This window comes from Gallinula chloropus (genome assembly GCF_964237585.1).
Source record: "Gallinula chloropus genome assembly, chromosome: 4".
Classification (NCBI taxonomy): domain Eukaryota; kingdom Metazoa; phylum Chordata; class Aves; order Gruiformes; family Rallidae; genus Gallinula; species Gallinula chloropus.
Window position 1 is genome coordinate 67,813,648 of NC_140088.1, and position 15,622 is coordinate 67,829,269.

Consider the following 15,622-nt stretch of genomic DNA (forward strand, 5'->3'; position numbering starts at 1 on the left):
AAAGTGTTTTGTTGGGTTTTTTTGTCTACTGCTAGTTCTAATTTCTTTTTTGGGTGTAATATTTGTGTAAAAAAATGTATTGTCATTACTAACACTTCTCTGTGATTTGGGGTTACTACTAAGTACTGAAAGCCCCAGACACATCTTGAAATCTGACCTGGATTGACATTCTCATACTTGGAGTTACAAATGCACTAACCCTCCTTGACTATACAGTAAGAATGGTTTGGAAAAAGAGCTGGAGCTTTTATTGTGCTTTTTAGCTTAGATGCTATCTTATGTATTGGCTAATATGTGCAGACTTTTATATGGATGACCTCAACAACATAACACTGCTTCAAATAGTGACCATGCAGATGAAGAACCAGGCAACTACTCTCTGTTTTAAAATGCAGATTGAAACTCTTCAGCCTGTGGCTTCCTAGGTCAAACTGGCACTCAAAAATGCATTACTCACAGCAGAGGACAAAAATATTCTGATTTTTCTTAATCCTTTGTGTCCCAGATTATTACTTGGCCTGCAGGCTGTATGTTTGAAATCTCTCTATTAGGTCAGCATACCCTTTACTTAAACTTTTCACTATGTGCCAGGGCACTGAACTGGGACCATGGTTTCTGTAAAAATTAAAATAAACCAGTGAATCGTAGTTATTTACTGTATTTCATCCCACCTCAGAAAGCATAAGTGTAAAGCGTGATTTTTAATTAACAAGTGCATTGTCCCGGTGCTTTGACTTGGAAAATTACATATCAGTATCTAGACAGTTTAGCAGACCATTCATTCCTCCCTCTAAACCATAAATAATATCATTCAGCTCCCCAGGAATGTTCTTCTGCTTACTTTTAGCAGTCATTCATACATATGAAGTATTAATGACCAAAGCAAAAATAAATGAAGGGTGGTAATTGAATAAAGCTATACCATTTACTAAAGAAAACAAAGAAATACCCCTTTTCATCCCTGCACCTCCTTTACTTCATCACTACAATGGCTCGTCGTGACATCCAGCAAGAGTTTTGCCTACTAACTTTGAAACCTATCTTTGTGTTTATTGTCAGGACCTTGCTGGCAAATTGAGCTTGACAATGAGATGGTGAAGGCAGGGGGAAGCAGGGTGACCTGGGACACACAGTTCTGCTAGAACCTTTCAAGGTCCATAGAGTGCCTTTTACTTTCCAACGAATCAAATTACCAACTGGGCAGCTAGCTTGCTTAGCTAATCATTAATGTGGGATCTGTGAATTATGGAGCTTGTAACCCTTTCTGTTGCTAATTAATTTTGTGTGCGCTAAAATACTCTTCTTCCTGATTGCATGGGAGCCTTTAACAGAGGTAAGTGCGCTGAAACCTGCCCAGGGTTGTCCTAGAGCTAGATTGCCCAGAGCCCTGCTGTCATCTTGGCTTGGAGGAAACCAGTTCTGCAGGCACCCTTTAATGGCTAGCGAATCTGGGGACTGACCTGTGGTAGATGGAGTTGGCGGGCAGCCCTTTGCAGCCCTGAGGATCAGGCACCAGCTGCCCTGGGGCTCCTGGTGCCTGTGGAGGTGAGTGTGTGAGGTGAGATGCTAAGACTCACTTCACTTGGGATGTGTTTCATTTGGGGTAACTCTCTCTGGTTGCTTTAATAGACATGTAGGTTTTAGCTGTCTTGTGTAAGATTGGGGCCAGGTAGGCACTTGCTGATGTTTGTCTCCATTCCTTCTTCACAGTGCTTGCCTCCCCACGTGTAGCATCCAGGGCCACTGAGAGTTTGAGAGTAGCTTTAAGTGAGGTTCTCTCTTCATGATAATGGAATGAATTTGAAAAGATTACTTCTGTGTTTGCTGAAGGCTGCCTTTTCTCAGCTAGCCTCTAAGTCAGTTTCAAACCTGGTGTCACTGAATCACAGAATCGTAGGGGTTGGAAGGGACCTCAAGAGATCATCGGGTCCAACCCACCTGCCAAAGCAGATTCCTTAGGACATATTGCACAGGTAGGTGTCCAGACGGGTCTTGAATATCTCCAGAGATGGAGACTCCACAACCCCCCTGGGCAGCTTGTTCCAGTGCTCTGTAACCCTCACTGTGAAAAGTTCTTCCGCATGTTGGTGCGGAACTTCCTGTGCTCCAACCTGCAGCCATTGCCCCTTGTCCTTGTCTCCACAGACCACTGAGAAGAGGCTGGCCATTTCCCCCCTGAGATATTTATAAACATTAATAAGATCCCCTCTCAGTCTTTTTTCTCAAGGCTGAACAGTCCCACTTCTTTCAGCCTGTCCATAGGAGAGATGCTCCAGTCATTTAATCATCTTCATAACCCTCTGCTGGACTCTCTTCAGGAGATCCCTGTCTTTTTTATACCAGGGAGCCCAGCCCAGAACTGGACACAATACTCCAGGTAGGTCCCTCTTCTCTGTCATCAGAGGTTCACAGCCTGTCCATCCAAAAGCAGTATCAGCTAAGCAGCAGTGCAGGCTAAGCTTTCTAAGATGAAGAAACATATGTATGTTACAAGATTTTTGCTTTATTTTGTATGTTAGAACAAAGATGTTTCTTATTCACAATAATAGTGCAGGGGTAGCATGGCAGATACTAGCTCAGTTTCCTAAGCCACTGAGCAGGACTATGCATCTCTCACTAGGCATGGAGTTTTCCTGTAGGCCATTTCAACAGTTTGAGGAAAGGAAATCATGTACCCACTATATGTGGCTGAAAAGAGAGGCTTTCCCAGTTTTGAACTAGTCCAGCTAAGATGCTGTGAGATATGGGAATTGTTTGTAAAGTGCATATATGGTCAGAAAAGGACTGTGTACAAATGCTGTCGTCCTTCTCCAGAGATCCAAAATCTGTCTCTCTTCCAAGATATATCTGCTTTCTTTAGTTCAAAAACAAATGCTGATGATATTTTACTTTTATTGGCTCTATTGTGGTATGAGAAAATGAGCTGGATTCTATTGTTGATGGTCAACAAAATTGTTAATTGCTTTCGAATGTGAGCCAGAGACCATGCAGCGTGACTTCAGGTCAGACTTCAGGTGTGGTTTATGGAGTGGGTTGCTAGAAAAACAACTTGCTTTCTGATTTTTTTTTTTTAAACTTGTAGATTAAGAAAATGCAATATGGAGTCATTGTAAGAGAAATATTGAATTTCATGGTGTCATTTCTGCTGAACCACTTTTCATCCTACGCTTGCACTACCAGGTCTTATTGCTCTCATGGAGGTTTTTGAATATTTCTGCCAGTTAGCAGCATCTCAAATTTTCCACCCTTAGAGCTCTTTAGAACAAAGTAAAATCTACCACTTAAATAGCAATTTGCATTCTGAGAAGATTTTTTGGAAGTCTCTGTTAATGGTTCTTTCCTGAAAGGAAAAGGCAACGCACGCGTTTTTAAGATGAAAGCTGAGAGTGTGTTAAGTAACTTGTTCTGGACACACAAGGAATTGGTGCCATTTAATCTCAGAGTGAGTGACTTGAGCATGTAATTAACTTTCAGCTCTAAGCATCTGAATGACTGAAAATTAATTATAAAGAAGAAAAATGAACTGCAGTGTGGTTACCCTACCTGTACTGAGTCAGATGGTATTTTGTGGTGTGCTGAGGAGGAGGGACTCACTCTTGCTCTTGAGGCCAGGCATCTAGACAATGTCTCTGAAACACTGAAATAAGCAGGCATATTAGCCTTGAGGCATCATCCTAGCTCTCTAATTCAAATGATGAAAAATTTACTATCTCTTTTCAGGTTAGGTTTTCCATGAAATGCTGAGCATGCTGTAAATGACAGAGGGTTTTGCTTTTGATGTAGAGTTCACTGAAATTGGCAGCAAAACCCTTTAATGGCAAGACAGCATATCAAGGGATGCATTGTCATTATACAGTTCAGTGTGAAGAAGCCACTACAGTCTGTGGTTGCTTTCCATGAGCAGTAATTTAATGGCTCAAAATTATGCAAGTTCTATCATGTCCAGTTTGGATTTTTTAACAGATTTTTTTCAAGGTAATTAGAAGGATAAATGTTTAAAAAAACAAAAAAAGAAAATCAAAAAACTAAAACAAGGAAGCTCTGACTTCTTCTACAATGATGAATTAAGAATGCATTTTAAATCAGGCTGGAGAGCCTATCACAAGGTAGACATAATTCCCTACAAATTGGGTAGCTGAATAAAGGGAAGATTTTTAGGATAAGGTAAATTTATGCCGTGTTTGGTATTGATCTGTAAAGTGACACTAGCACATATGCCCAGGTGGAGAGTATTGTACATATAGTCATGCTCAACAGTATATTGGGAAACCTGACCTGTAAACACTAGAGCTGAGGTTTATCCCTTCTTGTAAACTGGAGCATAACTGGAAATACTGTGCAGAGGAAAAGAGGAAGGAAAAAAGTATAATGAGACTAATCAAGTTAGTTAATCTAATAATGAATTTCTGCATTAGTGAAAGTTCATGTTCATTGAAAATAAATAAATACACTGAAATACATGTTATCTGAGAGTATTATCTGGCATATACTCTCTAGATTATGTTTCTCTGCGTCAAGGTGACATTCTACTCCATAGCAAAGGGTATTTTAGAAAGCAGGTTGTTTCAGGGATTTTGGTAGCATGGAGGAGGACTTTATTTTGCATGGGTATGACTGGTAAAATTTGAAGCCCTGGTGGCTGGCTTTAAAGTACTTTGCTGTACAAGTCTTCCAAGGATTTATGAGAAATACTTACATTTCAGATGTTGAAAGTATCATGCTTGCTTTATTTATTGGCCCAGTTGTCTACATGCTTTTGGAAATATCACCTCTAATTGTTCCGAATAATTGCAGCAACACCTGCTGGCAAGCCCTGAGCTGATACACTGGAAGGCTTCCCATGGCTGACGTCAACCAACAAACCATTTGGGTTCTTAGCAGATGTTTTTCATTTCTTTTTCACATGGGATTTACTTTAGCTCTATTCTCTTACTCTAGTAAAGGCCAGCCAGCTCTTTCAGGCTGTTTACCATCAGAAAATGTATTGACTGGGTTACTGGCACCAAAGTTATATGGATGTTATTTATACACAGTCTTGATGTATTTTCTGTTTTATGAATGTCATTCATCTTCCATATTTTTCTGTTTTGCAGAACTTTGACATTTTGTATTTTTAGCCTTCTAATTAAAAAAAAAAAAAAAGTCTTCTACTGCCTGCCTGTGGGTTATAGGTCAACCTGACGGTGGTGGCTCTGGTTCTTGGTCTTACTCTTACTGTGTTACCATCATGAAACAGTAACTTTTGCATCCATTTCTTTTAACATCCAGAGTGCTTGGTTCTTTGCTTATTTACATTCTGTACAGTCATACCAGCTTCCGATTGCTTCATTCCAGTTCCTTTCCAGATTTTTATTTATTTTTAGGCTATATGCAGCAAAGGCTTTGGTTCTCATCAAAAAAAGGTAAAAGATTAGCGAACAATGAAATATACCGAAATGAATGGCCCCACAATAGAACACAGTAACCACCAAAACTATAGAAAAACTACACAATCTTAATGAAATGCACTTTGAGTATATGCTTGGGATGATATGTTATCTAAGTAGGAGAAAATAATATTTTTTTCTTTTAACAATATGGATTTGAATAAGCTAAAAATTCCACTTGAGACTTTATAAGTTTAATTTTTGGTTCATTGTTCTTAGCATAGCTGCTCTAGTCTGCTGATGCTAAAATGGTATTTCCTTCGTGTACAACATGGACATATACATGTCAAGTGTTTCTAAAGATTTCAGACTGGACGGCAATATGCAGCAGCGGTGTCTTCCCTTCTCTGCCAAAAAAGTACTCTTTCCTCCTTGAAAAAAAAAAAAGAAAAAAAAGTGCTCAAAAGCAGATTTTGGCTATCATGGAATCCCAGAGGGGCCAAGCAAACTCTGCGGCTTTATTAAATGTTGCAAGAAAAATGGCGTGCCCTTTCTTAATCTTTCTGCAGCTGGAGGAAGTGCACTAAAACCAGTATACTGCCCTTGTGCCCTATTCTGTGCTGGGTACTTTTTTAAAATGCAAGTCTGCAAAGTCCTGGGCATGGGCTTTTAGTTACATGTCAGTGTATGTTCTGCCATCAGTGGGACTCATCAGAGTCTTCCTACATTTTTCAGAGTATCAGCCTTGGATATCCAGTGTCATAAATCGTGGGGAAATGTCAGGGGGTTTGTGTGGGGTTTTCCTCTTTCTCATAGACTAGTTGTTACCAGTTGGGGATATTCTCTCTCTTAAACATACCTTAAAAGTATTTATTTTTCATCCATGAGAGCTTGCTTCATCAGTTAGATGTACTTTGTATGTGATCTTTCTTGTAGAGGGGTATTAGTATTCTGCTTTGGAATAGATGAGTAAGTGTTTTAATCACCCAATCTATATTCTATTACTAAAACTTAAGTGTATTTGCCTTATCTTAGGTATCAAACAATGAACTTCCTCAGATTATGGTTATTATCATTAATTCTACTAAACCTAAAATTCTGTCCAGTGACTTTTGAAGCAGTATGGCTGTCCATTCCTTGACTAATATTTAAAGTAAATTCCTTCTTGACTTTGATGGAAGAACCACTTCTGCTACGCTCAGGTCTCATATTAACAAAGAGTTAAAATTATATGCATATGATGTCCTGTACCAATATATTCCTTAATATGGTATAGTTTCAGCATGAACACATCAGGTTGCATTAGCCAACTTAATTATGTTCTCTCCCCCCCACACCTTTTTGTCAGTGGTAAGATACCAAGATGTTTGCATTGATACAGTTAACAGTTTCCAGCCATTCTTTCTTTGGGAAGGTTCTAGTTATAATCATCTCCAGGCCCCAATTTGTGCCACACATGGCCATCTATGTGGTTTTTTTGTACCCGTTCCAACCACCTGGGTCCCATTACTCCCATTTGGTTCCCATTGCACTGACTTCCTATCTGTATTACAGAATTTATTTTAATTTTTGAGCATTTAACATTAAAGGTCTTGTATGGTCTATACGTGCAAAAGCCCCTAGCTCATAATCCAAAAGGTTCATTTAACTTCGGCATATTCCTACTTACTCATTTTAATATTGGTCCATAGGAAGACAGTATCAACATACAAGAATGACTCGTCAGAGTTCCTCTGTAGAACAAAGAATGTTTTTAAAATGCCAGTTTTTAAAGTCCCCATAACCCTAGTTCTTACAGACTCATGGAGAAATGCTGGAAGAGATCTCTAAGCATCAGCTGACCTACGGGTGTGCCCCAAGGCAGGATCTCTATAAACTTAAGCCACTGTAGAGAAACACTTTAATGACCTTTTCTTACATGGATATTCTGCCAACTTTACTGGTGTCTCTAGACCACACGGTATGCAGCAAGAATTTTCTGTTGTGCAGTGATAGCTGGTGCTGAGGCTAAATTTGCTGTTCTCTTTCTCACTGGGGATTCATTGGAATTTATGGGATGCTTTTTTTCATTTCCTTAAGCATTTTTTTTTCTTTTCAAAACATATATGTATGTATATAAAACATATTTGATCATCTTATGTATCTTAGGTGTTTGTATTATCACTTCAGAGAATAATGGTAGGTAGACAGGAATAGTTTAGTACATGTAAACAAGGACAATGATGGTGCTGTCCAAAAACATGCAAAGACTTTTCTATGTGAATGTGTAAAGACAGAGATTTGTTCAAGACAGTAGAGTTCATTTTCTTTCTAGTAAATTAGAGTTTTTAATTATATATTAGTCCTACAAGTGACCAGAAGCTAGCTCCTGTGGCAAAGCAGGAGGTAAATAGTGTCAGTGGCCACCCTTCTTGTTCCTCCTTTACTTTTCTGTCCAGACTAATGCCTTTTATCCTACCCTTACCATTTTCTTTCCCTAAATCTAATGCCGGAATCTATGGGTCAGATGCATAAAAATCCTGTACACAGACCATCCACAGTCTGAATTTGGGATTTTCTTTGGCACTCGTGGATTCTTTTTCCTCTGGCAGTGCAGGGATATAGCAGGGAGTGACATCATGCATGGGAAGTTACAGCACCCCAGCAGAAAAAGGGTGAAAATGCTCCTCCATGCTGGCTACCCTGCCACTTCAGACAGCAATACAGAATGACTGTGTCACTGTCTCGGAAGATTGTGGAGGGGCTATAGTGACTGTGTAATTCCAGTACTTTCCACTGGCTAAGAAAGTAATTGAGAGCTAGAGGGGAATTCATTTCCATGGCCATCTAGCTCAGAGGCAATTCCTTAAGCAATCTGGATGTATTTATCTCTGTCATATGCCTGTTTGGGTCAAGAAAGGAAAGGAGAAATATGGCTCTGCTCCCATAAACTGAAGTGGCACATACATGGAAAGCTATGCCATAAATACTAGAATTCTGTGAATTTTTAACTTGGTTGGAAGGTGAAAAGACAAAGGCACAGCTGAAAATGCTAGCTGATTAGTCTTGTGTATAAAATCTATTTATGGAGCAATAGCAAAGTTCTGTATAAAAATTAATTAAAACATAGCACAGTCAGTTGTGATCAAAGAGCATACATTTATTGTGAAATATATGGTTGCTGGAGACAATTCATTTTTAATTTATTAGATTCCATAAATTGTTTTCTGATAGGTTAGGAACAGAGATATATCAAGCTTATTCACATAATACTGGCTCTGGTAACTAGCTAAGTGAATTATAGTTTTGAAGTATATGCTTACCCTTTAATAGTAGTAGACATCAGCAGCAAAACTACATGGAAGCAGTGCTAGCATGTTTCAAGGATTGCAAAGGCCCTTCTGGCATAAAAGAACACATGGATATTAGCGATCTTAAACCCCATGCTGCCTCTCTAAAGAGAGAAGGAGAAAGTACACATGGGTTTTACTTCTATTGGTGTATCTAGTGGTTTTTCTGAGACGCTGATCTGATAATGTGGATTCTTGTGTCTCTAAGGTTGTGAAGTGGCTGCGTCCAAGGTGCTCTCAGGTTCTGAAGTGTGTATGTGGATTTATGGTGGTGTTTTTTCTGCATCGGTATTTTCTATGTTGTCCTTGATCTTTTGCTGTGGCAAAACAAATATATCCCATTCAGAGCACGACCACCACCGCCCCTGGTGACACACGCACCCAGCTGGTTTTAACTTGTGCCTTCAGAATTGCCACATGGGTAGAAGTTGACCCACGTCCTGCTGCTCCATCAGCTGCCCCTGGTAAAGACCTGTAAGGCTTTGCTTAACTCTTGTTTTGTAGTGTTGGCTCATGGAGTACTGGTAAGAAGTATGAAGGTCAATTTTGCTCGCCTTTTTCCTTATTTATTTCTGCTTTTCCTCCATCATATGATACATGCTGTGCCAAAGTCAAGGAAGGAGTAGGAGGGGAGGAAGGTGAACAGTGCTCTCATGTTGTAAAACCTTGACTTAATAGCACGCTTCCCTTGATGTCCTCTTAATGACCTTTTAGTTTGAACCTGTGCTCGTCTTATCCCAGTGCAGGTTGGGATTCCTAACAATCATTTTGTGTTGCTGTGGAAACCAAACTTATACATGTATGTTACATAAAAAAGAAACCTTTATGGCTTTTTTCCTTTTCCTGCATCTTAGTGTAATTACTTTTCAAGTACAGCCCTTTGTGAATATCAAAGATGATCTGGTAAAGTAGAACAAGATATTTTTCATTCAGAAGAATCCTAAAACATATGCTTAGTAAAGAGACCTGATGGCTGAAGGAGTGAGCTAGTGTATATATTCTCAGAGTTGCATTTGGGTATTCAGTACAGGACATATGCCAAACTCCTCAGGAAAGCTGTAAGATATTTTAAAGATTATTCTGATATCTCAGGCCATTTAAATGTTGTTCAAAATATCTGGTAGCAATTTAAATATAATATGCTTACTCTTCTCTCTCTAATTTAGAAAAGGAATGAGTTTCTCAAAAAGAGACTGTCTTTTGGGGATGTCCAGGTGTGCACATCTAAATCCTGTGGGAGGTTGCACAGCACCAGACTTTTGTTTTCTGAATAAATAAGCTATTGTAAATCAGCAGGCATGAAGCCAAGTTATAATAGAAGAATTTATTATAATTTAATGTAGATGGTGGATAGAATGGATAGATTGTAATTGAAGCTAAGTGAATAATTCCAGTAAATAATTTATTCAATGAATTTATCCTGTTTTTCTACTCAGAGATTGTTTTTACTCTCCCCTTCCCCCTTCCTCCCCAGGTTTTATAGCCTGGGTTGTTTTTTTTTTTCCCTCTAACCAGAAGGGTGAGGGCTGTCTTTGTTTCCTTGTATGCTGGACTGTGCTGGCTACTGTGAAAGCGTTGTTGTTCTGTGCCTCTGTGACCCCAGGTATGCACAGCATGGGACCCCATGCTTGGGGGAAGTCCAGTGAAGTTGGGGGGGCTCCATGTGGGACATTTTCACTGCAGCAGCAATGCTTACAGAGATGTGGGTCTGGCTGCTGAGCACCAGTGCCTATGAACACTGATCTTTGCACTGCAAGCAGTCCTCTCTATGACAAGTGACTCCCAGCACTGCAGTGGTCATCCCTTCATGGCAAGAATCAGTTATATCGCGGGTTTTGAACTTCAGTTTCTGGTTTCACAGCTGGGTAGGAACTACTCAACAAAGACCTACTCAAGACTGTTAAGAGACTTTCTAGAGGATGAGAATCAAGTTTCACTTGGGCTTTTGACTTCTTCAGTTTGCTTTTTATGCATGTGTGTGGTGCTTTAGTTTTGTGGGGCTTCAAGGAGAGAGTAGAAATATTTGTGCCACACAAACTCATTAAAAACAAAATTCCTTCAGTCTATGGAATTTGTGTACTGAGTAGAGGCTATGCTGTTGGGTTGTAAGCCTTTTGGGGTTTTGCTTCTATTACCGTGTATGCTAGTATCATGCCTGCTGGTCAGGCTGGCCATGCTGAGGTCCTGCCCATATTCTGTCTTGTTCTGCTCGTTCTTCTAGTTTTGTTGGTGGTTTTTTTTTATTCACCCCAGCTTTTAAAGCAATGCTTCTGGACTTCAGAGGTTTTCATCAGGCCTTGTGTCTTCTCGGCAGCCCTTTTCCTTCTCCACTGGGAACCTGAACAACTATTAGATGCCTACACATTGAACTGATTCATTTTTTTCCCATTTTCCCTAAAGGCCCAAGCTAATCCTCCACACTTCATGTAACAATAGATGCAGATTTTTATAATGTTCCCTCTCCTTATTGCTTTCAGCAGTAAAATAATTTCATGTCACAAGAATTAAGGTTCCTAATTGATCTTTGAAGTAGGAACCACTAAAACAAATTGAGCTGCTAACATCTCGTAGCTATTATTATTCCAGGCGGGTTGCAAATTTAAGTAGGCATCACTTCATCAGGATTATGATGGTCACAGCTTGCTTAGCACTCAAGTAAATGGAGCACAGGCTGAGACAAAATTTGGCCAGGAGCGTGAACTTTCCATGTTTGATTTTGGAGATCTGAGCCACCAGGCTGGGATACAAAAATGAACCTTTAATGTAGCAGGAGTTCCCTAACAAAGTACTTGTGGCGTGTGGTATTCCTTCTGTGGGAGCAGCAGACTATTGTACAGTGGCGAGCAGGTCCTGGCCTGGTTATAAATTTGCTGAGTTCTTCCCTACAGTTACTAGATCAAGGTCTGCAGGTATTAGTATTATCATTCTGTTGTATCTATTACCTCTTTGCCCTTCATATATATGTTTAGCATGTATTAGTAATAAAATCTACTCTGGCATTGGATCTGCCCTTCCATTCCCCATCTCCGATAGCTCTAAGACATCAACCTGTACCTGTGGAAAAGGGCTTTAATCCTTGCACTGCGTACTCAGTGTGTCCTCAGTTTGGAGTGATTCTGCTGGAGATCATCCATCTTCTCTGTGCTGCTGTGGGTTGAACTTTCTCAGTGAGCAGAAAATTAAGGAGCAGGTTGGATTTCTTAATGATTTCTTAATTTCTTAATTTCTTTGGTTAAAAGCGGAATTGTTTAGTTTTGCACAGATAATCTGTGTACTCTTTAAAGTGACACTATTCCTCTCACACAACTTCAAAACATTTGAGTTTAAAACTAATTTATAAAAAGCAAATGATTTTAATAATAGAACGTATGAACAATAGTCTAATCTGTTCAGCAGTCTGGTGCGGTTTTTTCATTGATTCTATATTAATATTGGAGCAAAGACAGTAATTTCTGGTGCTTTTACAGCTGTGAAAACATGCCTATTGCGAAAACAGACTAAACTGAACCAAAGGACTCACTGTGCCAGCAATATTTAATACTTCATTGTAGGTCCACTGTTTTAAACATCTGTCCCTCATTTAGTATATTTTTAATACAGAATTTTTAGTGTGGGTAAAAATGTGACTGTTTATAGTAAGATGCTTTCTCTGCTACTGAGAAAAAAGCAACATAGGATTCTATGAGAAAAACTATTTTTAATGATTTATAGCATTTGGGTCATTTGCCTTGAACTTTCATAAAATAGTAAGCAATTTTTATAGAAATTAACATATTTCTAAGAATAGGAATCTGGGCGATAAACAAAGTTTCTGTGAGGTAAATATTGGAAGGCAGAAGGATGCTTGGAAGGAAAAATGGCCATGTAGCCCCCCTCTTCTGCTACATGTGGATAAAAAGGAAGTCGTGGAGTTACTCAGGCAGAGGCAGGTGGGTGCAGAGGTATCATGCAGTAAAAAAGAAGAATTAGGAAATTTGTTGTGTGTGAAAGATACTGAGGTTATTGCTACCTGATGTAGTTATTAGTGTTCTGTAGGCATCATAGAATATCTCAGGTTGGAAGGGACCTTCCAACTTCCAATTTACTAGGAAGTAGTTTAATCACATGTAAAACACATTATGAGATGGTGTGTGATGTGAGCTTTGAAAAGACCTACGAGGGTCTTGCTGTGAGTTACAGTCCATAAGCTTCTACAGAGGCTGGCTGCAGAAGAGACCGCTGTGTGTACGGTATAATTGTTCCATGCTCGTGTGATTTCCACCATCACTTTCTGGAACAGCACTTAACTAAGTGAATCTTCAAAGCTTTTTATGTATGTAAAAATTAGAAAATTCTCATGACAACTTAGCTGATGGGTTTTACTGTAACTTTTCTGTAGTGGTGAATACAAAAGTCATGTCTTTCACTGGTTGGTTTGCTTGCTTTGAAACTCTTGATGTGAAACTTATGGATTTACACAGCATCCCTGTGTAATATTCCTACAGCACATTAAGTCCACACAAAAGAACAAGAAAACACAGTGGCTGTCATGCACTAATTTAAATAACCAAATCCATGGCAAGTGCCCATGCCCACCTCATTTAGGTATTTATCAGAAATGTGATGTAGATTAATTCCTCCCGTTCACAGGTATGACACTGCATGACTTATTTATGAAAAGAGGACTTACATACATATTCATCTGTAAAAGCACAAAAATAGTCTACCATTAAATGTTTGTCCTGCACTGGTGGGGCTTGGGCACTGACCAGGTGTTCAGATTACATTGTCCTATATCAGCCTACTGAAGTTAGCCCATGGATGGAGAGATGTTTCATTCTGCAAGGTGAGAAACTGAATACTAGATTTTCTATTTAGATTTATAAAATGAAGAGTTCAGAATGGGAACTGTCTGTTGGGACTCAAGAGTTTAACAGTGAAAGTCAATTACATTTTAATTACTAGGAAAAATGTTATTGGCCTGTTTGTGTAGGAAGAGTGCTTGAAATTATATCCACAGTTATGTTTAATACAGCTTCCATTTGTTCTTTTATTACATCTCAGTGTAATTTATTGATGGGGTTTACACTCTGTGTGAGGGGTCTGTCTGAAAGAAGAGAAATCATTTGGCTCATTAATGCTGCTTGAACTATACATCTTCCTTTGCTTACTTTGTACAGGTATATTACTGCCTCTGAAAATGGCCTAAAAAAGGGCTAAACTGGGAACCTCTGAAAACCAGCCGAAACACTCTTCTTTAGGCAGGAAATGTTTCTTGGATGTTTGGCTTTTGTTGTTGCATTGCTGGGTTTTTCCAACATAAAGTAATAGGGCAGAAAAAGGAAATCTGTCTGAATTCTATGTTGTTTTCATTAATATTGTTTTAAAGACGCTGTTTGTTTCTTGTGCACAGTTACATGAGGTCAGAGTGAACTGTGGGAATTCAGTATCTTTGGTGACTTTTTCGTTTGATTTTTTGTTTTGTTTTTTAAGTAGATCTACTATAGGTTTCAGTGATGGAAGGTGATACATGAATTAAAATTCTGCCCTTTTTAGTGATGTACCTAACTTCAGAACATGCGAGTTAAAAAATAAAAACATTCAATAGTAGACCTGATATATAGATGGTAATGGTTCTAGAAAATTAAGCCAGGATGTGTCCCTCTTCATTCCCCAGAATTTTATTGGAAAGAGTTCCACAGGTGTGGGCAAACTTCATATCTTAGTTGGAAAGCTGTGTGATTAATTTTCCTTTCAGAGTTAATGCTTCATGCAAACAATAGATTGTAAACTGAGGCTTGGTTTCAATGAAAGTCCACAGGCATAATGTATTTTAGAAGACCTGTTGTCAGTTGGTTCGCCAACTGCTGGAACTAATTAAAAAAAAATTGTAGTTAACATAATTTGGGAAGACTTGATATTAACTAAAAATATAAAACTCTACTTTTGCTGTAGAGGCAGCAATCATACAGAGGTGATAATGTTTAGAAATTTGTCAAAATATGTCAAAGATAGAGAAAATCTGTTTTGTTTTGAATTTTAAACTATTTACATACTAGGGTCTCATTTTGACAAATAGTTGTAGAGAAAAGTGTAAATGTGTGTATGATGATGACCAATGTGGGCAGTTGCTGCTTCTAGGAACCCTGCCCACAAATCCTGAAACAGAGTCTGGAACCATCAGGATGTGGTCAGGACCAAAACCCTAGTTCAGAGAGGTGCAGACAGGCTTGGGGGACAGCTGAGGTAGGACTTGTGTCCAATAAGTCTTGTTCTTGGCAATCCAATCCCCTCTGCTAGGGCCTCCGTCCTCATAGGAGCTGCAGGATTAGGCCTCCAGCTGTACAGACTTACTCACTAATTAAGAGATTTTAATGGAGCTACATCTAGGGTTAAAACTCCCTGTGAAGCCAATTGAGAAATTCAGAAGTACTGACTCAATTCAGACTGCTGCTGGGATCACCAAAACTGGTTAAGACTTACTAAGGATACCTAAAACAGATAGAGACCCTCCAAATTCTCTTTCCATGTAAAACTGGGAGGGGAAAAAAAGGGTTTCCCACTCCTTGCCACTGTATGCAGAGATAACTGTGGTTCACATACTTGTTTTAAGCATGATAGGAACAACATATCCCTTAAGTATCCCAGTACTAACATCCTCATCTGTACCTGGCTCAGCTACACACTTCAGTACACATTTTCATTTGACTGTACTGCAAGATAACATTTGCAAAGCAGCTCTGATATAATGAAAAGTGCTGATTTCATAGAAGATTGTAAATGACAAGTTCTGTGTCAAATTTAGATGTTCTTTGGAGGTAAAAATGGAAGTGGAGAAAATTAAGAGCCCAGTATAATTAAACATCTCTCTGAACTGTTGCATTTTATATGTTATGTTAGTTTGCAAGGGTGAGGGCCAAAGTAAATGTTTGGAGTTCATTTTTGGCG